At 37.7% G+C, this 26,196-nt stretch overlaps 1 long non-coding RNA gene across 1 annotated transcript; it reads left to right on the top strand.

Moving 5' to 3' along the window:
* Positions 1 to 79: 79 nt before the first annotated feature.
* Positions 80 to 20,567, top strand: LOC134368933 (uncharacterized). The gene is made up of 2 exons (XR_010022578.1): positions 80 to 234; positions 17,459 to 20,567. It is a non-coding gene; the product is annotated as an uncharacterized LOC134368933 (long non-coding RNA).
* Positions 20,568 to 26,196: the final 5,629 nt, after the last annotated feature.

Below are 26,196 nucleotides of genomic sequence, written 5' to 3' on the forward strand. Positions count from 1 at the left end.
TGTATAAACTGTCAGTACTCTCCCATGCGCGGACAAATAGCGTCACATCCGCTTGCCCCTCCTCCTGTCGTGAATTGGTCTTCCCCCCGCCCCTTACTAGCACGTTGAGACACACTGGGAGAGATTCTGGGCAGGATGAACGAATCTTGCGAGAAGCGGGGCTGTGAGCAAGGAGGAGGTGGAGACAGGATGAAATAGTCTAAACACGGACGTCGGTCTGTGTCTCTCAGTTTGGTAAGTTACCCTCTCGTTAATTCTAACCCATCCACATTTTAATAGGCCCTTTCTCCTGCAAACTTAGATTGGAGGACTGAGAAAAGACAAGCCCTCCTATGTTCAGTATGCTTATTACTTTTTCAGTACCAATACATTATGAGGACAGAGACCATGTCGGTTGCTTACCATGACCAGCACTCCTTTTGAGAAGGAGCAAACGCTACATACACATAGGAAGGAGGGGAGATTGAAGGAGTAAGACGTAAGCTCAACATCTGTAAATCTAGCAGTAAATAGGGGCTTTACCAAATTCCTCAAACGAGTTGGCAATAATGGGCAAATTATCCGGGGATAAAATCCATTTGGTTATACTTTACAATCCTTTAATAAGTTGGGCAATTTAGCCTGCTACTATTTTGTTTAGGGTTTTTGCATCTACGTTAATAAGGAATACTGGCCGGTAGTTTTCGTATGGTGAATTTGCCTGGCTTTGGTATTGTGATAATGCTGGCTTCAAAGAAAGATCTCTGTTAAATTCCCTTTTCTTCTATTTTTTTCACGAATCTGAGGATTGGTGTAAATTCTTTTACATAATTTAAAACAATTCAACATGGAAGCTGTCTGGTCGTAGGGCTTACTTTTTAGAAAGTTTTTTGTTTTTTTTTTTATGAGTGATTAAATCTATGTGTTATATGTCTGGTCAGATTTTATATTTCATTTTGAGTCAGTTTTAATAGTTTGAATGTTTCAGAATTTGTTCATTTTCATCTATATTATCTAACTTGTTTGTTGTACAATTATTCTTAATATTGATAATATAGGATCCTCATAATCTCTTTTATTTTTGTAATGTCAGTAGTAATATCCCTGTTTTCACTGCTGGTTTTAAGCGTTCTTTCTATTTTCTATTAGAGTCTAATGTGGGAGAAATAAAATTAAAAAAATAATTTTCTCTGAACCTAGAAAAACTCTCCACAAAGATAGTAGAGAAAGAAATCACTTTAACCATGGAATAAGCATTAAACCACAGTATGATATACTTCACGGGCAATCAACTAAGAGATTCCAAAGGAAAAGAAATCTTGCTCCTATTATGTGGCCAAGCACTAACAACCCGTTCCTTACACGTTGTCAGGATAAACAATCACTAGTCTTCAAGTAGGAACAATGGACACTAACCATTTGTCACACATCCCAGCTTTACTACTTTACTTTAATTGCAGATACCATATTACTTAGTCAGTAGGCTTTAGCCATGGTAGAAACAAAATTCCCACATCTTTATGACTTCATAGTTTTGCAACTTGTAATAAAACACCTACAAAGGTTAGGCTTCCACCCTCCCACAAAAACTACAGATAGGGATGCTTTCTCCATTGATGTTTACATGTCAGAGAGATGTCTGGTTCCCATGTCACTGAGAAATACAATGCTGGATCATAAAGTTGACAAAAGGCTCATCTGGTTTTCAAAAGAATTTATATACCTTTCAAGAGAGGTGAAACTTAGAATTACAGATTTTCCTTCTTTTTTTATTGAATCATAGTTGATTATACATATTTTGGGGGTTCAAAGTTGATGTTTGTTGATCAAATCCATATTATTAGCATATACATTATTACAAACTGCACTTATTCTTTATGCCCCTTATCCAATCTTTCCCCACCCTCATCTTCTTTCCCCCTCCCACCTTGATAACCCTAGACTTCTCTCCTTCTGAAAGAGTAATTGTTACTAATTTCATTTGTTGCCCAGATGATCTGTCCAGTGCTGAGAGAGGTGTGTTCAGGTCCCCCACTATTATCATAGAGAAGATGCTCCTATTACTCTGTAATGGGCTTTGTGGAGAGAGACGTCCTCTTTTTCTTTGGTCTCCTTGGTGACTCTCCTTTTGTCAGTGAACTCAAGTGGCTGGCAGGACCATCTGCACGGTGGTTGTGGCATCTAGCCGCTTTTGTGGCAGCTGTGGCTATTATGATGGCTGTGGTGGACTACCCACATGAAAGTAGTGTTTTGGGTGTGCTACTTGCCTGGGTGTGGGGCGGGTGGGTCACTGGCTCCCTGCCTAAGGACCCCCAGCAACCCTGTGGCAGTGGCATCATGCCTAGATAGAATTGCAAGTTTTCTGAAGAAAATACCTAAGAAAAGGGAAGTCCAATATTGGGAATGAACTTTTTGTTTTGTTGATTCTTTCTTTTGTTTTTCCTTTTTCTATTTTATTTTCCCTCTAATCTTTTGTTTTCTATGTTAGTATTAATATAGACAATCCTGCTCTCTTTTACTTACGGTTGAATGAAGTATCTTATTCTATCAGTTCATTTAAATGTTTATGTCTTTAGATTTAAAGTGAGTTTCTTGTAAACAGCAAATAGTTGGATTATGTTCTCTTTGTATCCATTTGACATACTGCCTATTGATTGGAGATTTTAATTCATTTTTATTTAAAGTGACTACTGATAAGGTAGAACTTACTTTACTCATTTTGCAATTTGTTTTCCAAATCTTTTTATTTGTTTTTGTTCTTTATTTTCTCTGTTACTGCCCTATTCTATGATTGATTTATTTCAATTTGTCATTCGATTCTCTTTTTGTTTAGTTTTCTGAATATTTTTGGTTATTCTTTTGTTATTGAAACAGTTGGATTATACGTATATTGTGTGAAATATGTGATGGTCAAATCAGGATAATTAGCATATTCATCATTACAATACAAAATAATTATTTGTGTACATCAGTCAGTTCCTACCCTATTCTCTTCCCCCTTCACTTTTCCCACCTCTAGTAACCACAGTTCATTTTTCTCCTTTTGAAAGTTCAACAGGTTATTGGGATTACTGTATCTTTCTTTCTTTTTTATTTATTTGTTTATTTTTTAGCTCCCACTTATGAGTGAGAAAATGCAGTATTTCTCTTTCCTTGTCTGACTTACTTCACTTCACATAATTATCTCTAAGATTATCATGTTACTGCAAATGACAGAATTTCATTTTTTTTTATGGTGTGTAGTATTCCATTGTGTGTATATACTACATTTTCCTTATCTGTTGATGGACATTTTGGTTCGTTCTATATCTTGGCTATTGTAAATAGAGCTATCTTAAACATGGGAGTGCAGGTATCCCTTTAACATAATGATTTCCATTTCTTGGGTTACCTAGAACTGGGATTGCTGGATCAGATTGTATTCTATCCGTACTTGTTTGAAAAACCTCCATACTGTTTCTATAATGGCTGTGCTAATTTACAGTCCTACCAACAGTATAGAAGAGTCCCCCATCTCCACATCCTCACCAGTGTTTTTGATTCTCTGTCTTTTTGATAACAGCCAGTCTAACCAGGGTGACACATCACTATGGTTTTGATTTGCATTTCCATGATGCTTAGGGACCTTGAGCATTTTTTCATGTCCCTGCTGGCCATTATTATGTCTTCCTTTGAGAAATGTCTATTCAGCTTTTTTAGCCCATTTTTAAATCATATTACTTGGGGTTTCTTACTGTCAAGTTGTTCCGTCTGTATTCTGGATATTAATCCCTTGTGGATGTATGGCTTGCAAATATTTTCTCCTGTTCTGTAGGTTGTGTTTGTACTCTGCTGATTGTTTTCTTTGCTGTGCAGAAGCTTTTTAGTTTGATATAATCCCATTTATTTATTTTTTCTATTGCTGCCTGTCTGTGCTTTTGGGGTCTTATTCATAAAGTTTTTATCCAGTCCTACGTCTGAAGTGCTTCCCTATACATACTTTCAATTCTTTCATTTGAATTTTTAATCCATTTAGAGTTGATTTGGGTATATGGCGAAAGGTGCAAGTCTAGTTTCATTCCTTTGTGCATGGATATCCTGTTTTCTCAACACTATTTATTGAAGAGACTATCCTTTCCCCAGTGTATATTCTCATTACCTTAGTCAAAGATCAGTTGGCTGTAGTGTGTGGATTGATTTCTGGGTTCTTTATTCTTTTCCATTGGTCTATGTGCCTGTTTTTATGCTAGTATAATGTTGTTTTGGTTACTATACCTTTGTAGTATGATTTGAAGTCAGGTAGTGTAGTGCTTCCAGATTTCTTTTCTTTCTTTTCCTTTTTTTTTTTTTTTTTTTTTTTGAGTGCTTTCAGTCACAATGGCGGAATAGGCAGTCCCCTGCATCACTCTCTCCCATCAATCAGCCAATTTACAATTATATAAAAAAGCAATAACAGCCAAGCTGGGGCCACTAGAGCTCAGGGGAAGAGGAAGAGAGACCTATGGAGTGCATGAAGACAGGAGAAGCCACGATGAGAGAAAGAAAAAACTGCTCTTACCACTTCATGCTGTAGCCGCTTTGAGGCTGGAACTGCTGAGCACATGGAGCAGGAGCCTGCAAAAGCCACAGCTGTGCCCTTCGGATGGAGTTGCTTAGAGGCAGCAGGGGAGAAGAGGGCCTTGGTGGCCCCCAGGACAGCAAGACCACTAATAGAGTTCCCATGGACCCACACAGGAGCAATGAGCCACAACAACTGAAAAAATGAAGCCACTCAGAGGCCAGTGAGTCATCACAAGGGACTGGCACATGGCCCATCCCAAAGGAAGTGTTTGCAGCACAGGCAGTGAGGAAGATGGGCCCACTGGGGGAAGTTGGGGGCACAGCAAGGGCAGCTGATCTGCATCCCTATCAGCATAGGACCATGCAGAGGAGACTGGTCAGGAATACAGAATTGCATGGGGTGCAGTTTGATGAAAAGACATAAGCCCAGATCAGAGTTACTACACAACCCAGCTGCACCGAGTCTCTGGAGAGCTGGAAGTACCTATAAAGTCAACCATTATAACCTGTGCTGCACAAAAAGCCTTTCCCAGGGAAGGAAAAGTAAAGCAGCAATTTAGCTAAACCACAGAGCTCAAGTACTGGTGCCTACAGGAGGATCCCCCACTTTAGAAGTAAGCACAGGGCAAAAAGTTAGTTCCAGCTCAGAAACACCACCAGTGTCTTGGGTCCGCCCTGGACATGAGGCATGGAGTCGGGGACTGGACCCCCTCCCACAACTAGGCATACCATGCCAGCGCCTTGGGGCCCTTTCAGGGACCAGAAGCATGGAATCAGGGACCGGACCCCCATTCCACAACCAGGCACACTGTGCCAGTGCCTTGGAGCCTGCCTCGGGAACCAAGGCATGGAGTGGGAACCACATACACCCTACAACTGGGCACACCACCAGCACCAAGGAGCATGCCTAAAACATCACCCTCATGTGGGTGGCCCACCACAGCCACCACAATAACCATGGCTGCTGTGAAAGCAGCTAGATGCCATAACCACCATGCAGATGGTCCGCCAGCCATTGGAGTGCACTGGCACAAGGAGAGTCACCAGCAGAGATAAAGAAAAGAAGAGGATGTCTGTCTCCATGAAGCCCATTTCAGAGTTACAGAAACAGCATCTGCTCTATGATAATATTGGGGGACCTGATTACATCTCTCAGCATTGGACAGATCATCTAGGCAACAAATCAACAAAGTAACCATTATTCTTTCAGAAGGAGAGAAGAAACCTTGGGTAATTAGAGGGGGGAGGGGGGAGAGAGGGGGATGAGGAGAGACTGAACAAGGAGCATAAAGAATAATCATGATTTGTAACAATATATATGCTAGTAATATTGATCAACATATCTCAACATTGAACCCCCAAAATATGTATAATCAATTTTGATTTAATAAAAATTTTAAAAAATAAAATAAATGGGCCAAGCCCATGGCGCACTCGGGAGAGTGCGGTGCTGGGAGCACGGCAACGCTCCCGCTGCAGGTTCGGATCCTACATATAGGAATGGCCGGTGCACTCACTGGCTGAGTGCCGGTCACGAAAAAGACAAAAAATAAATAAATAAATAAATAAAATAAAATAAAATAAAATAAATAAATTGTTTCTTTTATTTCTGTAAAGAAGGTCATGGGGATCTCATTGAATCTGTAGATCACTTTGAACGGTACGGACATTTTTGCAATGTTAATTCTTCTGATCCATGAACATGGAATGTCTTTTCATCTTTTTGTCTTCTCTTTAATTTCTTTCAGCAGTGTCTTATAGTTCTCGTTATAAGAGATCTTTCACCTCCTTGGTTACATTTATTCCTATGATTTTTTTTTTTATTTTTATTTTTTGGTAGCTATTGTAAATGGGCTTGCTTTCTTGCTTTCTTTTTCTGCCAGTTCAAGGTTGATGTAAAAAAAAAAAGCTACTGATTTTTACATGAAGATTTTGTATACTGCAGCTTTATTGAATATGTTTATTACTTCTAAAAGTGGTAGAATCTTTAGGTTTTTCTATATATGGGATTTTGACATCTGAAAACAGGGATAGTTTGACTTCATCTTCCAATCCAGGTGCCCTTTATTTCTTTCTCTTGCCTGATTGCTCTGGCTAGTACATCCAATACTGTGTTAATAGGAATTGTGAGAGTGGGCATCCTTGTCTTGGTTCTGTTCTTAAAGGAAAAGCTTTCATCTTTACCCCCTTCAGGATAATGTTGACGGTGGGTTTGTCATGTATGGTTTTTATTGTGTGCAGAGATTTGTCTTTTTTACCTAATTTTTTGAGAGTCTTTGCCGTGGAGAGATGTTAAATTTTGTCAAATGCCTTTTCTGCATCCATTGAGATGATAAAAATGTTCAGACATTTATTTTGTTGATGTGGTGTTATGAGGAAAATGGAGTTAGTTTAGTCAGGCCCTCTTGCTTCTTATCCAGCTTGGTATAATTCAGCACATCCATTGTAAACAGGTAAGAGCAGTGTTAGTGTGCATGTGCACCCATGTACCCCTTGGCTTGTTGCTGCTATTGTGTGCTTTAGGTATATAAGGCAGTGGCTCTACACCACTGGCTGGTGGAGCTCACATCTCTGGAATAAAGCATGTCAACTTTGCCAGAGGCTACTAATGTTTCTTTTGCCTACCTGGCTCAGGATTTGCTCAAGACAGGGCAGAGGAGTCTGTGATCCCGCCCAACAGGTATGTTATAATTATATATTTGTTTATGATAAACCACCCTTGCATCCATGGGATGAATTCCACTTTACCATGGTGTATAATCTTTTTGATGTGCTATTGTATTCTCTTTGTTAACATTTTGGTGAGAATTTTTACATCTGTGTTTGTTGAGGGTGTTGGCCTGGAGTTTTCCTTTCTTGGTGTGTCTTTGTCAGATTTTGGAATCAGGGCAATGCTGGCCTCGTAGAATGAGTTTTGGAGAATGGCCTCTCTTTCGGTTTTTTGGAATAGTTTGAAAATTATTAGTTTTAAGTTTTCTTCAAAGGTTTGGTAGAATTCAGCAGTGAAGCCATTTGGTTCTGGGATTTTCTGTATCAGGATACTGCTGGTTACTGCTTCAGTCTCATTGCTCATTCTTTTCAGGTTTTCTGTGTCTTCTTGCTTAGTGTTGGTAGTTTGTATGTGTCCAGAAATTTATCCATTTCCTTCTGGTTTTCAAATTTATTGGTATATAGTTGTTCTTAATAGTCCCTAATGATTCTTTGTATTTTTGTGATAACAGTTGTGATGTTTCCTTTTTCATTTCTGACTTTTGTTATTTGTTTCTTCTCTAGTTTTAGTCTAGCTAATGGTTGGTCTAGTTTGTTTATCTTCTTTAAAAATCAACTTTTTGTGATGTTGTCCTTTGCATCATTTTGGGGGTCTCTGTTTTACTTAGTTTGGCTCTGACCTTATTTCTTTCCATCTACAAATTTTGGGGTTGATTTGTTCTTGTTTTTCTAGTTCTTTGAAGTGTAGCATTATTTTATTTATTTGAGATCTTTCTATTCTTTTGATGTAGGCATTTATTATAATAAACTTCCTTCTTAGTACTGCTTTTGCAGTATCCCAAAAGTTTTGGTATGATGTATCTTTATTTTCATTAATTTCAGGAAACTTTTTTAATTTGCCATTTAATTTCTTCTAGGACTCATAGGGAATTCAGGAACTTGTTTAATTTCCATGTATTTGTAGTTTCCAGAGTTTGGCTCCCTACTGATTTCTAGTTTAAATTCACTGTGTTCTGAAAAGGCATTTGAAATGATTTCAATTATTTAAAATTTGTTGAGGCTTGATGTGTGACCTAACATGTAGTCTATCCTGGAGAATGTTCATGTGCTGATGAAAAGAATGTATATTCTGTGTTTGTTGGATGAAATGTTCTATTGATGTCTGCTAACTCCAATTGGTGTAAAGTATAGTTTATGTTCTGTGCTTCTCTGTTGGTTTGTTGCCTTGATGGTCTATCCAGAGTTGAGAGAGGGGTGTTGAGTCCCAACTATTATTATATTAGGGTCTATCTCTCTCATTAGGTGTAATAGTGTTTGCTTTATGTGTCTGGGTTCTCTAAGGTTAGGTGCATATATATTTGTAACTTTTATATCCTCTTGCTGGAAAAGATCTCTTTATCATTATATAACAACCTTCTTTGTCTCTTATAATAGTTATTTGTTTAAAGTCTGTTTTATCCAATATAAGAATAGCTACTCCTGCTCTTTTTTGGTTTTCATTTGCATGGTATGTCTTTTTCCATCCCTTCACTGTTAGTCTTCTTTGTGTCTTTACAGTTGAGGTGAGTTTCTTATAGGCAGTATATAGTTTGGTCTAGTTTTTTGATCCATTCAGCCAGTATATGTCTTCTGAGTAGGAAATTCAATCTATATATATTTAGGGTTATTATTGAAAGGTATCATCTTACTCTCAACATTTTGTTGATTTTTGTATAGTTTTTCTAAATCTTTTGTTCTCTGTCCTTGTTTGTCTTTGCTGATTGTTGCTTTTACAAAGTGATAAGATATAGTTTCTTTCTCTTTATTGTTTGCATATTTGCTCCACCAGTGGGTTTTGCCTTTTCTTGTTTATTCATCTTGTTATTCTTGTTTATTTATCATTTTGTGGGTACCTGAGCAGGAATCCCTTGAAGAATTCTTGCTGTTCATGTGGTGGTTAACTCCTATAGTTTTTGTTTGCTTTGGAAATACACTATTTCTCCCTCTTTTCTGAAGGATAGCCTTGCTGGGTGTACTATTCTTGGATGGCATTTGTTTCTTTTAGTACTTTGAATATATCATCCCATTGTCTCTTGGCCTGTAAGATTTCTGCTTGGAAATTTGCTGTTAGTCTGATAGGGAATCTCTTATAGGTGACATGATGCTTTTCTCTTCCTGCCTTTATTATTCTCCCTTTGTCTTTGTCTTTTGATGGTTTGACTACAATGTTTCTTCAAGAAGACCTTTTTACATTGAATCTAAGAATCTTTCAGGGCCTCGTCAATCTGAAGGTCCATATCTCTACTTCTACCTGGAACATTTTCCATTATTGTTGAATCGGTTTACAATGCCTTTTCCTTTCTCTTCCCTTTCTAGAACACCCATGATTTGGATGTTTGTTCACTTAAGGTTATCTGCTAGCTCCCTTAGATTTTGTTCATTTAAAAATTTTTTTCCTCCCCTCTTTTTTTTAGTTTGCCTGGGTTATTTTGAAAAGATCGTCTTCAAGATCAGAAATTCTTTCTTTGCATGCTCTAACCTGCTGCTTAAGCTCTTGGTTGTGTTTTTTATTTTGTTGAATGAATCCTTCAGTTCCTGCTATGATCTTTTTTTAAGGTATATCTCTTTATGAAGTTCTCATTCCTGTCCTGGATTGTTTTTTCATCTGATTGTGTCATCTTTCTGAGTTTTCTTGTATCTCATTGAGTTTTCTTAAAATAGTTACTGGGAATTCCTTTTCAGTCATTTCATAGGTTGTCTGTTGTTTGTGATGTGGTACTGGAGAATTATTGTATTCCTTTGTAGGTGTTATATTTTCTTTGGGGGTTTTTGTTGGTGGTGGTTTTTAGGGGGCTTGGGGGGGTTGTATTTCTAGTATCCCTATGTTGATGTCTAGTCATCTGGTCAAACAGTTGCTTTTCTAATACTCAGGAGTGGCTTTTGAGGAGAGAGACTCCGTCTTGTAGATTTGTTTTATGTTGACCTTGGGAAGGGTGTTTTAGTTTTGGGTCTGGTTAAACATAATGGTGTAGTCTCCATGTGGTTGTTTCAACCATATCAGTGAGTTTTCTGTAAGTGTCTCCATGTTCTAGGCACTAGAATACTCAGTAGTTCTTTGCTAAAGTGAGTGACATTGGGTTAGATCATCAAGGTCATCGACAAGATCACAAGCTCTGAGAAAAGCTTCTTGATGCCCTGCCACTCATTGGCTGAGGTGGGTGACCCTGAGCAGACTTGTTAGCACTTGATTAGTGACCTATGACCCTGATAGGTACACTGGGGTGACCTGAAGGTGCTCAGCTTAAATTGATGACCCTAGGCTGGGTGTTGGGATTAGGGCCTTGGGTTTTGAGGGGAATCATGGGGAGTTCAGCAGACCCTCATCTAGTGGTGGTGACTCATTGGTGTCCCTGAGGCTCTGTCCCAGGGGAGGCAGTGGGGTACTCTGTGGCTTTACGATTAATTAGGTGACACGGAGTGGAGTCACTGGATTTGTATGTGGGGCCCTGTGCTCTCAGGAGGGACACAAGGATGGTCTGCAGCACTGCTGGTGAAGTGGGACACTCTGGATGAAGTATAAGCAATTTAGGGTGTCTTCAAGAAAGTTCATGGAAGGAATGAAAAGAATTCTTTACTCCCAAGAGGGATGATGGAGCTCTCTGTAGCTGTTGAGCTGGAGTGGCCACTGTGGATGAGGCTGCTGCCATTGTGGGCAGGCCCCTATGACACTAAGAGCATTACTGGGACACTCTGGATCTCCTTAGCAGGGTTGGGCTGCCCTGCAGAGGATTGTTGGGTCTATAGATGGGCTGCTGTGCACCCAAAAGAGATGCTGTATCCCTTTGAAGCCCCCTTGCTTGGGCAGGCAGCTCCAGAGAGGCTCACTGATGCTGCAAGTGTGCATCTGTGCTTGAGTGAAGTGTATGAGTCCTCAACCACCTCCTCATGGCTGTAGAATTGCAAGGGCACCTCACCAAATAAGAAGGGTTTGGCAGCAGTGGCTAGACACTATGATTAGGTGACTTACTCTGTAGCAAATGCATGCCAACACACTCCAAACCCAAAAAAACAGCCAATTCAGGTCCTTTTCTCATGGCTGGTGACACTATGTTGGTGAGACACCCACAAAATATTTATAGCCATGAGGAAAACCCTTATATATCTCTCAAGGGTGGCCTCTGTGTCCGTGCATCTGGTTCTGGGAAGTACTGGGGGCATACATGACTAAACCAATCTGGGAAGGGATACACACTAAATGGCTTCTGGGCCTCTGGCTTCTGCTGTAGTTGCAGATTTGAGATTGGCCCCAACATCTGAGAACATCTTGTTCTAGTCCTAGCAGTGGTCCTACTCCCCTGAGGCCACATCATTGCACCAGGTTGTCCACACCCAGTACCTACATGGCATCCTGCAACCTGGGAACAGGTGGTTGGTCCTGTACAGTGAAGACGCCACCGTTAGGACAGAGGGTGTTTTGTAGTTTTTATTGTGTGCCTTTTCCTTGGTTAAATTTATTTCTAAATTTTTTGTAACTATTGTAATGGGTTCCTTTCTTGATTTCCTTTTCAGATAGTTTGCTATAGGTGTATAAAATTTTTGTAGGTTGATTTTGTATTCTGTCACTTTACTGAACTCATGTATTAGTCTTAACACTTTTCTTGTTGGATCTTTCAGATTATATGTATATACACATATATGTATGTGTATATATGTATGAATATGTTTTCTGTAAACAGAAAAATATTACTTCCTCCTTTCCAATTTGCATGCCCTTTGTTTTCATCTCCTGGTTAATTGCTTTGGCTGGGATTTGAAGCAACATGTTGAGTAGTGAAAGTGGCACCCTTGTTTGGTTCCATATGTAAGAAAGTTTTCAGTCTTTCCCTGTTCGATATGATATGAGCTGTCACTTTATCATAAGTCGTTTTCATTGGCTGCAATCCCTTCTATAATTAATTTGTTGGGACTTTTTATAATAAAAAATGTTGAATTCTATTGAATGCTTCTTCTGCATATAATGAAATGATCATATGGATTTTGTCTTTTACTCTTCTATTGTGATACATCACATTTATTGATTTGTTTAAGCAAAATTACCTTTGCATACGTGGGATGAATTCCACTTGATAATAGTAAATGACATGGTTAATGTGATGTTGGATATAGTTTGCTAATATTTTGTTGAGTATTTTTGCATCTAAGTTCACCAGAAGTATTGGCCTGTAGTTTTGTTTTTTGTTGTGTCTTTGTCTGCTTTTAGTATCAAGATACTTCTGGCCTCATAGAATCAGTTTAGAAGAATTCTCTCCTTTTCAATTTTTTGTAAGAATTTATGAAGAATGGGAATTAGCTTTTCCTTAAACGTTTTGTAGAATTTAGCAGTGAAGCCATTAGGTCCTGAGCTTCTTCTTAATGAGGTTCTATATTACTGCTTCAACCTCATTACTTGTTATTGATCTGTTCAAAATTTCTATTTCTTCATCATTCAGTCTTGGTAGCTGTATGTGTTCAAAAATTTGTTCATTTTTTCTACGCTGTCCAATTTATTGGCATATAGTTGCTCCTCATAGTCTCTTAGGATATTTTTGTATTTATATAGTATCAACTGTAATGTCTTCTTTTTTGTTAAAAAAAGAAAAGATTTATTATTTTGTTTATCTTTTTTTAAAAACAACTTATTTCATTGATCTTTTGTATTTTTCAAATCTGTATTTTACTTATTTCTGCTTTAATCTTTGTGGATTCTTTTATTCTACTAATTTTGGGTTTAGATTGTTCTTGTTTTTTAGTTCCTTGAGGAGTTGGGTTGTTTATTTAAGGTCTTTCTCCATCTTTGATGTAGACATTATTCCCTATAAACTTCCCTTTAACTGCTTGCGCTGTATCTTATGGGTTTTGGTATACTGTATTTTCATTTTCACTTGTCCTTCTCTCTAGGTGTTTTTAAATTTTAATTTCTTTGTTAACTCATTTGTTGTTCTGCAGTGTTTTTTTTTTTTTATAGATTTGTACAGTTTCTAATGATTCTTCTGTTATTGGCTTTTAGTTATTCCATGTACTTAGGAAAAAAATACTGAATATGATTTTTATTTTTAAAAACAAGACTTGTTTGTTACATAACATTTGTCTATTCTGAGGAATATTCCATGTGCTGTTTAAAAGAATGTGTATTCTGCAGCTGATGAGAGGAATATTTTGTACATTTCTGCTAGGGCCATTTAGTCTAGAATGTAGTTCAACTCTGAGTTTCTTAGTCAACTTTCTGTCTGGATGTATAGACTACTCACAGCAATAAATAAATGATATCCAGTTTAGAAAAGATGAAGTCAAACTGTCCCACTTTACAAATTGCATGATCTTATATATATAACAGACCAAACACTGTATAGAAAGGAGGGAAAAAAACTCTTAGAGCTGGTAAATGATTTCAGTAAAGTTGCAGGATACAAAATCAACATGCAAAAATCAGTAGTGTTTGTATACTCTGATAATGAACTAGCAGAAAAAGAAATCAAGAAAGCAAGCCCATTTACCATTTGCCAAAAAATAAAATACGTAGGAATCAATTTAACCAAGGAGATGAAATATCTCTACAATGAGATCTACAAATCACTGCTGAAAGAAATTAAACAGGACACAAAAAGGTGGAAAGATATTCCACTTTCTTGGATTGAAAGAATTAATATTGTGAAGATGTCCATACTACCCAAAGCAATCTACAGGTTCAATGCAGTCTCCTTCAAAATACCATTCTTCACAGAAATAGAAGTAATCCTAATGTTCATTTGGAACAACAAAAGGCCCCCAAAAGCCAAACAATCTTCAGCAAAAAGTTAAAGCTGGAGACAAATACTACCTGATTTCAAATTATACTACAAAAAAAGCTATAGCAACCAAAACAGCATAGTGCTGGCATAAAAATAGACCAATGGAACAGAAGAGAGAACCCCAAGTCAACTTGCATACTGACAGCCAACTGATCTTTGACAAAGACAACAAGAACACACACTGGGGAAAAGACTGCCTCTTCAATAACTGGTGCTGGGAAAACGGGATATCCATATGCAGAAGAATGAACTAGACCCATACCTCTTGACATAAATCAAAATCAACTCAAAATAGATTAAATACTTAAATACAAGACCTGAAACTATAAATCTCCTAAAAGAAGACATAGGAGGAACACTTCAGGAAGTACAACTGGGCAAAGACTTTATGAATAAGACCCCCAAAGCACAAGCAACAAAAGAAAAAATAAACAAATGGGATTATATCAAACTAGAAAACTTCTGCACAGCAAAAGAAACAATTAACAGAGTGGGAGGACAACTAACAGAACAGGAGAAAATATTCGCAAAATATGCATCCAACAAGGGATCAATACTAGAATATACAAGGAACTCAAATAACTAAACAGTAAAAAAAAAAACAACAAGTAATCTGATTTAAAAATGAGAAAAGGAGCTAAATAGGCATTTCTCAAAGGAAGATTTACAAATGTCCAACAAAGACATGAAAAATGCTCAGCATGACTAGCATCAGGAAAATGCAAATCAAAGTCACATTGAGATATCATTTTCCCCCAATTAGACTGGCCATTATAAAAAAGATGGAGAATAACAAATGCTGGTGAGGATGTGGAGAGAAGGGAACTCTCCTACACTATTGGTGAGACTGTAGATTAGTACAACCACTATGGAAAACAGTTTGGAGTTTTCTCATACAACTACAAATAGAACTACCATACAATCCAGCAATTCTACTTCTAGGTACGTACCCAATGGAATGGAAGTCATCTTGTCAAAGGAATACCTGCACTGCCATGTTTATTGCAGCTTTGTTTACAATAGCCAAGAAGTGGAATAAACCTAAATATCCATCAGTGGATAATTGCATAAGGAAAATGTGGTATATATGTACACAGTGGAATATTACTCTGCTATAAAAAGTATGAAATTCTACCATTCACAGCAACATGGAAGAATGTAGAGAAATTTATATTAAGTGAAATAAGCTGGGCACAGGAAGAGAAATAATGCATGCCCTTACTCATAAGTGGGAACTTAAAAAAATAAACAAACGAACAAAAGTTTCAAAAAGATTACAGAACTGAGGCCACGAGGGGTGGGAAAGTGGGAGAGAGGGGGGAGTTAATGAGAAGTTGGTAAAGGGTCACAAAAAATGATTACATTGTGCAATGTTGAATATACTAATTATCCTTATTTGAACATCACATATTGCACACAGGTATTGATATTCAATACTGTACCCCAAAGATATGTACAATCAATTATATTTCAAAAATAAATAAGTAAATAAATAAAACAGTAATGGCTGAGAATCTTACAAAATTAATGAGAGACACCAAAGCACAGGTCCAGGATACTCAGTAAACACCAATCAGCAAAATACTATAAATGCACACCAAGGCACATTCAAACTACAGAAAATCAAAGACAAGGGGGATAAAAGCCACACCAAGTTTATGGGGTCAGGTCCACTTACCAGCCAGCTGCCCAAACAAAACAAAGTCAAAGACTAGGAAAAAGAGAAAAGAAAAACAAAAGAAAGCCAGAGACATGGAGGTGGCTCTTCCTCCTTACTTACCTGACTTCTCTTCAGAAACCATGCAAGCAAAAAAGAGAATCAAGGAAAATAAAGTATTCAAAGAAAATAATCTCCACCAACCTGGAATTCTGTGTTCAGTGAAGTTATCCTTCGGACATGAAGGAAAAATACTTTGTTGAACAAATAAAAATATATTTAAACGTGTCCCAAAATTAGCAACAACAACAACAAAACAAAACAAAAAACTCCCAAATTAGGAGGAAAAAGATGAAAAAGAAATTAGACCAAATAGTACGCTGTTGATCTAGAAAATCTCTTCTAGAAATGTATTCAAAGGAAATAATCAGACAAATATACAAAATTACACTCACCTTATCCATCTAACAAAGAGAAGTATTATTGTATAGTTTGTGGAGTACTTTCTGAGACTTCTCTTAGCTTTTTATTGCCCTTTTCTAACACCTGGCCTTTGGCTCTGGTAAAAATCCATCTTCCATTGCCCTTTGTCATTTATCATATACACATCTTCTGATCACTGTCCCACATTTGATGTCCTAAGGTAAAGTGACTGGTTATTTAAAAAAGAAAACATACAGGACAAAACAGAAAGTCTAAGTATGTCATGGAAATGTTTGCATAAATCACAGAGTGTAAAGGGTAAATTTATGCAAGATTTTATTGTGATTTACTTGGTTATGATGAGAAAAGAATTATAAGTTTTTATAAAAATTGAGTATTGATATCAGAAAGGACACTGATGAAAGGTTAGAATTTGCTCCCCTGTGTTGGAATAACGGTTTTCTGAAAGCACTGATGTATCCTTCATAGTAAATTATGAGAGGTTTTTCTTTAACTTTTAGATAACTGGCCTAGGAAACATTCCCTGTTTAACAAGATAATTTTTTGTGCCTTGTGCCCTTGCAATCTTTTCTCACTTTGGTTTTATTTCTTAATGGCTTATGATTATATTTAATTGTTTTAAACCTTTGTAATTTGACAGACTTCCCAGAGTCAGTTTCTAAAAATTAAGTCTTCTTTACTCAAACCAACTTTGACATGTTCAAGGGACATGGAACTTGTCAAAGGATTTATAAAATATATTGAACCAATGGGGCTTATTTTACAAGTTAAATTACATGGAAAGCATTGTCAAAATAATAAATGATGTTTGGCTTTTGAGTTATATGGATATGTTATTTGGAACATGTATTCCAAAATTGTGTGAGGTTCCTAGAAACCTGGTGGGTCTTGGTATAAATGCTGTCAGCCATAATTTCTGAAGTGCTTTACAAGCAATTTTAATCCTAAAGTGTTGTGTCTTTAAGTAAGTTCATGGAAGGAATGAATAGAACTCTGTCAAGAATAGGTTCCTAGTAACTTTGAGCTTATACTGTTGGACTAAATTTCCAAAATTCTATGAAGGCTTGCTGGTTAGTCAGTTGGTTACAGGTGGGGGGGAAATCTAAGGAAGAAACTGATTGGTTTTTGAAACTGCTAACCAAGGTCAAAGAGAGCAAAAGTTAATTATGTAAAACTGAATGAACTGGTGAAGAATTATGGGTTTTTATAATTTATTTTGAAACATTGCTGATTCTTTTACTGTTTTAATTTTAGAGTTAAGATAGCTTTTTAAGCTGTAGCAATTTGGATAAACATACTTTTTACTTTTTTTTTTTTTTGACAGGTAAGGTGATCACAACCCTCAGCATGGTGTGGGCCGCACCACGCTCAGCCAGTGAGCGCACCGGCCATCCCTATATAGGATCCGAACCCGCGGCCTCAGCTCTACCAGCGCCGCACTCTCCTGAGTGAGCCACGAGGCCGGCCCTAAACATACTTTTTAAACAAAACCTGAAACATTTACTTTTTCTCTTTATCTGATCCCTCCAGAATCCAGAAACTAGTCATAACTACTCTTACTTTTATGGCAATGTGGTTATTTACATAACTTTAATTAAGAATCTGTTCTCCTTAATATGATACAATTGAAAACAGTAGTTATATTACCAAGGCTTTTACTGGAATACCATACTTGAAAATCTTCATACAATGCTTTGAGGTTGTCAAATCTTACAGTGAGTGAGTAAAGCTGTCACTTCCTGGCAGGCTGTGGAACCTCAAGAAACCTGAGATAGCATGCAAAGCCTAATGTCTGCCTTGATTTAACTTCCTAGCATCAAGATTTTAAAAAGTCAAATGTGATATTTATTCCTTGTCAAAATTTCCTTCCTTAAAAGGAGGCTATGTGGTTATTCCTGCTGCATTTATTTGAATAACCAGGCAAATTGGTCTTACCATGATTATCTTTGGTAGAAGCATAGGTAACTGTTAAGAGAAAATTTTGTTTCAAAAGAAAACTGTACACTTGTTATTAATTGTAGCCCTATTTACTTTTTTTGAGTTTTATTACCTACCTGTAGAATGGGACTGGATTCTGTATTGTTCTAGTTTTCCCTGATGTCTAAGAACAGGAACTGCTCTCTCCTGAAGAACTATAAGCTGAAGCTGGACAGCTTGATATAAATTTCAAGGGCTAATTTTCCTTCCTAATATGTGGGCCATGCCAAGAGTCCACCAAAAATGCTTGATGCCATAACCAGAGACATCCAAACTGCAAATCAGATGAAAAGTTACCAACTCCATACTGTAACCAGCTCTTCTCCCAAGATTTTTGGATCAAGACTTCCTATTTATAAGACTCTTACCCCTCTTAATTTTTCCTTATTCATGTCTTCCCCTTTCACTTGATGTTGTTATGTTATAGTCAAAATTTCAATAAGGGCTGGCCAGTTAGCTCAGTTGGTTAGACCATGATGTTGACAAAACCAAGGTCAAGGGTTTGGATACCAGTATTGGCCAGCTGCCAAAAAGGAGGAAGAAGAAGTAATACCAAACTCTTGTTGTTATCTTCCTGATAGTCAAAGTAGTCTCCCTGGCTCACTGTATTCTCACAAAAGTTTTTAATGTTTTTGTGCATCCACCCATTAAATGTCAAGCCATCTCCTACCAAATAGGCAAATGGGCTGGAACAACTATAGTGCATGATGGTAGGCCCCTCCTACTCCCGTGGATCACAGCAACTGAAGGACCCATACCACCCACCATGGCCTTACCCTTGCTCTCCCACCTTCGCACCGAATTATGGAAGTACCAGGACTGGCTACTTCCAGATCCATCACTTTCCAAAAATAACCTTTCACCCCGCCCAGGCCAATTAGTATTCTACACTTCCCTGGAACCCAAAACTCCCCTAACCCCTAAGTGGGAAGGCCCATGTCCTGTCATCCTTTGCACTCCAACTGGTGCTAAACTTGCCCTGCCAGGTAATCATGTTACTCCATGGATTCTCCTGTTCTTTTCATTTCACCCAGGGAACTTTCAGGCCCCTCTGCTAGCTCCCCAGGTTCACCCATTTACACCTGGCAACAGATCATTTCCGAAACACTCATCTTTCTCTCTCTATCCCAGAAATTGTTTTCTCTCATGCGACCGCTCCTGCCAGCCATCCCCTTAAACGCTTCCCTTCCTCAACCATTTATAACTACACCGTCGCCCCACCAGGCTCTTTCTTCTGGTGCAATGGAACCCTCTCTACCTCCATCCTGCCTAATCTTACTGCTCCATGCCTTCTTGTCACCATCGTCCCTCAACTCACTCTCTACACCAGTTCAGAACTGTTCCATCTTCCTCATCCCCCCTCAAGGCAAAAAAGGGCCACCTTCCTCCCAATCATGGTTGGTATTTCCCTAACAACATCAACAGTCGGAGCCAGCCTGTTGGGAGAAGCCTTAGGACACAGTTTATGGGCGGTCGAAGACCTAAATGCTAAACTTGAAGGAGCTCTGACCTCCACTGCCGAATCTCTTTCCTCTCTACAGAGACAAATTACCTCTTTAGCTCAGGTCACCCTCCAAAACCGTAGAGCACTAGACCTCCTCACTGCAGAAAAAGGAGGTACTTGCATCTTCCTTGGGGAAGAATGCTGTTATTATATCAATGAATCGGTCTAGTAGAAAAAACATCATCAAACTCACCAACTTAGCTTCCTGCCTACGAACCACATCCAGTTCTAACCCCTTTTCTTCTTTTATCTTAAACCCTATTCTAACTTGGATTTGGCCCATTTTGGGACCTCTAATCATTATCCTCATAACCTGCCTTTTCTTGCCCTGCATCATTAGGTTTCTTCAAACCCAAGTGGGAAAAATCTCTAATCAGACCTTTAACCAGCTTTTGCTTAGAAACTACCAGGTTCTAGGTACCGATGAACCCCCCGCCTCATCTCGTGAGCGCCTCAGCCGATGCTGAAGAGACACCACCTTACAGAGGAAACGCATCCTACATGCCCTCGCCACTGACGCCTGGCTGCCCCCTCCAGTCTCCAACTACGAATAATGGAACCGGTGCATATTCGACTTGTGGCTTTAAGGAACGTTTATGGACTTTTCCCCTTTTGGAATTACTTGTTTCTCCACCCTCCTTTGGGGTTTCATAATGGGTATTTATGTACCTTCCTCCCTTTGCCCCCCCCACAATGCCCCAGTTCAGCAGGAAGTAGCTCGATGACTTCAACGTCCCCTTTCCTAAAACAAGAAAAAGGGAGGAATGTAAGAACCCAAATGCCCCAAGGGATCACACCCCGATCATATAAGTCCTTCTCAGCCACACCCCATCGTGGCGCTGGTTGCCCTCTAAGTAGGGATTGTGTTTTAAGCCAATCAGCCTTCCCTAGAAGCCCTATATATATGTGTGTGTGCCACCTAATAAACGAGCTCTCTCTGGTGGATCGTCAACTGGTGTCGACTCGTCCTTTCAGGAGGCCCTGACAAAAGGGGGGAATAGAAAAAAGATGCCCAGGAAAAGAAATAGGACATCTAATCATCCCATCAAGAGGGAAATCCTGGTAAGGGGGACTCAACCTGGTAAATGGGATCACAGGATAGCTTTCAATTAAGTGATTGCATGCCTGCTGCAGTGTCTAGGGCTTTGCCTGGAAGTTTTGCTTTCTTACTCTCTCAATTTTCTATCTATTCTTGCAGTTATGGGTAGTTTACTGTCTAAGAGGGAAGTTCAACATAGTTCAGTCCTTATATGTCTCCTTAAGGCAGTAGGTTATAAAGTAACTAATCATCATTTATTTAAATTATTATTGATTATAGCGGTTTGGAAATTTTATCACATTGCTTTAAAAATTACTCAGAATCTTAACAAAAGGAAAAAAGTGTTTATGCCATTAAAGAGGATGAAAAACAATCCTCACCTCCTCCTCCTCCTCTTCCCCCACCTCCTTCTTTGGAGGCAAACAATTCATTTGTTCCCCTGATGGAGTCCTGTCTTAAAGAAGAACATAACATGGGAGTTGATGCTTATCATGTCTCTCCTGTTGTAAGAACTGGGACTCAGTTGAGACATGAAGACCTCCCATTCTCCTTGTTTAAAAGATTTAAAAAGAGCATAACAGAAAATGGCTTACATACTACTTTTACTAAGGAATGCTTAGAATCAATTGCTAATGGGTGTAATATGACCTCTTGGGGTTGGAAAACATTTGGAAAAACTGTTTTAACTCCTGCTCAATATACTGTATGGCTACAAGAATATCAGGAAGCCTTACATGCTATTTCACTCGAAAATTTATGAAATGAGTTTAAATTAGCATGGACATGTTACTTGATCAAACACCCATAAAGGCTTGGGATGAAATCCCTGAAACCAAATCTAAATTTCAACCTCTTGCTTCTCCTGATGTGTTTTGGATACAAAGATTAGATAAGACTCAGCCACTGTCGACATTATCTGTTGAACAAATATTAATTACAGATTTGGGGGCTGATGTTACCATAAGTGCTAAAAAGGATTGGACTCTATTATGGAAAGTAACTTCTTCACCAGTTACACTTACTGGATTAGGCGGGTTCAAAATCCCTTACCAAAGGAAAAATCCTTTGTTGTGTACTGGCCCTGAGGGACAAACTGCCTCCTTTAGACCTTATGTTCCAGATCTACCTCAAACCCTATGGGGGCCAAGACTTCCCTGCTCAATGGGATATTTATTATTGGAACATCTACTTCAAAATTTATCCTGATGGCCACAGCCACACTCCCACCAGTCAAATTACAATGGACCCCTGGTCCTCCAGTTTGGGGGGAACAGTGGCTTCTTAAAGGGGAGAAATTAAATCAAGCTACTTTATTTGTTAAACAACAGTTGGGACATTTGGAGCCATGGCATGGTCCCTGGAATGCTCCCACTAAATCTTTTGCTACTGTTAGACAGGGACCCACTGTGCCTTATATAGATTTTATTAATTGTCTTCAGGATGCTGTAACTAGACAGATCAACAATGCTCATGACGATCCAGAACTGCTATCACAAGTTTATTTACATTTAATCAAACAAGTTAATAATGCTGGTTTACAAATAGCTCCAGATAAAATTTTTTTAAAAGGACCCTTGGAAATACCTTGGTTTTTTTTTTTTTTTTTATCACTCAGATATATTTTTTTTAGCCACAAAATATATCTTTGCATATTCAGTTGCCTTTTATTCTAAATGACTTACAAAAATTACTTGGCCACATTAACTGGCTCTGTCCTTCTATGGGTATTCCTACTTACAAAAATCACTTGGCCACATTAACTGGCTCTGGCCTATGGGTATTCCTACTTATCAATTACAACATTTGTTTAATACTCTAAAGGGAGACCCTGATCTGTTCTCCCCTCATTACTAATCTGTAGAAACAAAGTTAGAATTAAAACAGATTAAATCTTTTTTACATTCCAGACCATTAACATGTATTGTTAAATTTCAAGTCATTCATTTTATTATTTTGAATACCCCATATAGTCCCACAGGTTTGTTTTGCCAATTTCTTCCTCAAATAGGAGTCTTTGAATGGATTTTCTTACCCCATCAACAAAAAAAGAAATTATATACTAAATTACAGCAATGTATTCATTTACTCACTAGGAGAAGACAGCATTGTCAAGTACTTACTGGGTATGCTCATGATATTATTAATCCTGGTCTTTCTAAAACTGATTTTTACACTGCCCTTGAACAATCAGAGTCTTTACAGATAACTATGGCTGATTTTGTTGGTAAGATACAATTCTCATTACCCCATGATAAAATTTTACAAGGACTCCAAATACTGCCCACACAATTAAAATCCTGTTTATCATCTATTCCCCTCCCTCAAGTGCTAACTGTGTTTATCAATGGTTCTGGCAGAGCAGGAAAGGGATCTAGAACATGGCAGGAGCAGGGAATCTGGAAACATTTTGTTAGATGCATCATAATTCCACTCAAAGGGCTGAACTGGCAGCTGCCATTGCAGCTTTACTTTTTTACAATCAGCCACTTAATTTAGTAGCTGACTCTGCCTATGTAGCTGGAGTCTTATGGGTGATTCAAGATGCATCAATCTATGAGGGAAATGATTTGCTTTTATTTGAAATGTTCTGACATTTACAAAAACTTATCCAAAAAAGACATCATCCTTTCTATGTAATACATGCATTCTCATTCTGGTCTTCCTGGCCCTTTATCAATTGGAAATGATATGGCCGATCACTTTGTTATGCGTAATAATGTTTTACAGAAAGCTATTGATTCTCATCAGTTTTTTCATCAGGGTGCACAAGCTTTTGCTAACATGCATCAGATCTCTTACAGGCAAGCTCAAGATATTGTTTGTGTTTGTCCCAATTGTCAGAGATTTTCTAAATCTAATTTCCCTGGAGGAGTTAATGCTCAAGGAATAAAAGGTAATGAAATCTGGCAAATGAAAGTCACTTATTATTCCTATTTTGTATGTCTTAAATATTTACACATCACTGTTGATATTTACTCTCGTCTTATTTATGCCACTGCCCACACAGGAGAAACTGCTAAACATGTTAAAAAGAAAAAACATTGTCTTTCTGCTGCCTTTGCTGCCATGGGGATTCTAAATCAAATTAAAATAGATAATGGACCAGCATACACCTCCAAAATCTTTCAAATATTCTGTGACAACTGGAACATTAAACTTCACAGGAATCCCATTTAACCCCAGTGGCCAGGCAATTGTTGAAAGAGCTAATGGCATTCTTAAGTCTCAAATAAGTAAACAAAGGAGGGGTAATATAGATATAGGATGGGCCCCTCAAGAACAGGTCTTTAAAGCTCGGTTTACACTAAATTTTTAAAATTGTATCTCTCAAAAATTAACAGCCACAAAACAACACTTTATACCTCCTAAAAAGTGACCTAGACCCTTGGTTTTATTCCACAACCTGCAGATGGGACCACAATGGTTGAGATCTGTCAAGTTGTTAACCTGGGGGAGAGAGTATGCATCTGTTCTCTCACCCACAGACCCACGATGGATTCCTCTAAAGTCTGTTAAACCTATGTGGAACCTCAAGCAAGATGAGGAATTGAAGCTGATCCCCAAATATAAGTGCCTTGCCATCACACCTCAATCCATCTCACTGGGGATGGTACACATCAGACCACCAGTAATGAAAATAATGACAACAAGCTCCAAATTGACAGAGGATAAATTTAAAAACTTCAGCAGTCAAATAGCTTTCAATAGATCAGCACTAAATTAAGTTCAGTAACATTTGAGAAACAAGAACTAAACTAAAATCTACCTGTTTAACTAGATGGTCTCAAATTTTCTGGTATCCAGTTGGTTATCTTAAACAGACTTCTAAATTTTCTTCTAAGCTCATCTATGTATTTCTTCACAAAATCCTCTGGTAAAGTTCTATGCCATTTTTTAAAAAAAGGAAAACTTTCTCTGCATCTTCTTGAAAAGCCTTGCATACTTTATAATGTAAATTTGTTTTCTTGCTTTCTTTAAGGCAGGGTGAGACCTCACCAGTAAGTCTTTTAAAAACACAATCTAAATTTGGCTATCCTTTGTACTAGTGAGTTTTATTTACACCTTGAACAAAACCTATAAGATCCTTGTTTGTTCTTGTTGTTTATGTCTCCATATATGCATGTAAAGATGTATGTTATGTCTATATGTTCATGTCTGTATGTGTAATTGTGTTGTCTGCAAGGTACCAAATTGGCTTATAATTAATGCACACTCATTAAATAAATAAATATACTTTTCAAGTTCATGTGACTTAAATTTTCTAAAGTTTTGATAAATATATTTTCAAAATTTGATTTAAACCTTTTATCTAAATTTGTCTCTACATCAATATGTCTCCTTGTTATCTCAGCTCTGCCTCCTGGCCATGTTGGGAGAAGAAATATCTTTTAGACATTATCTTTTTAAATACTGCCCTCTGTCTTAAGCTCCACATGGCTCCAAATGCCACATGGAAACCAGGGACCCCAAATGGCTAGTGAAAGGAGACCTATGCCCAATATCACATAAGCCCTGGTGAACATTAACTGATAAGGGTATAGAGCCTATACACCAAGTTTTTGGCTGGGAAATCATAAATATGTATTTGGTAAAAGCAGCTAAAACTCCAGCTGGGCTTTGTATAATTTGCTCTGATAAATGGATGCCTATTTACTAACCTGAATGTATGAAAATGTTCTTATTTGCACACATCATTGCCTGGTTTACTAATCAAACAGGATTACTAGAGGTCTTTTCACTTGACTGCTCTTGACGCAAAATTGTAAAAACTTTTCTTTGTCCCTTAGATAACTGTTTTAAGGAATTTATTTCATGATAATTTCTTGTCCTCTCAGCCTTTGAAGCCCTTTGTCACTTTGGTTTTATTTTTGTAATAATTTTTTATTTTATTCAACTAGTGTTTTAAGCCTTACTTTATTTGGCAAAGATTTCCAAATCTAAATCCTGAAAGCTCAACCTTTTGGTTTAAACTAAATATGAGGAGTTCCAAGGACCATGGAGTTTCTCAAAGGATATGTAAATGATATATCAAAATGAATTGGCTTATTTAATAAATTAGACTATATAGGAAAGCATTTTCAGTACTGAAGATGTTATGGATATGGGTTCCAAAATCTTGTAAGGTTCTTAAATATATGTTTCTTGATATAAATGCTACCAGTCATAATCATGGCTCAATTATAATTTAAAAATGCTGTGTCTTCAAATATTTCATGAAAAAACTGATAGGTACAGTTTTCTGACAAAATTGAGCTCATAGCTTTAAACTAAAGTTCTAAAATTCTAATAAAGAAACTGATGGGTTTGTGAAGTTGTTCACAAAGATCAAAACAACAAAAGTTAATTAGTGAATTAATTTAAAAGAAATATGGGTTTTTACAATTTCCTTATTTTGAAACACTGCTGGTTCTCTTAATGTATTGTTTTCCAAATTCTAGAACACTCTCTCTTAAGATATCTATAACTAACAACTGTTTGGTAAAATGTCATTTAGAACAGAAGTAAAAGTATTTGTTTTCTCCCTATTTGATCCCCCTAAATT

This window comes from Cynocephalus volans, chromosome Y (genome assembly GCF_027409185.1).
Source record: "Cynocephalus volans isolate mCynVol1 chromosome Y, mCynVol1.pri, whole genome shotgun sequence".
Taxonomy (NCBI): domain Eukaryota; kingdom Metazoa; phylum Chordata; class Mammalia; order Dermoptera; family Cynocephalidae; genus Cynocephalus; species Cynocephalus volans.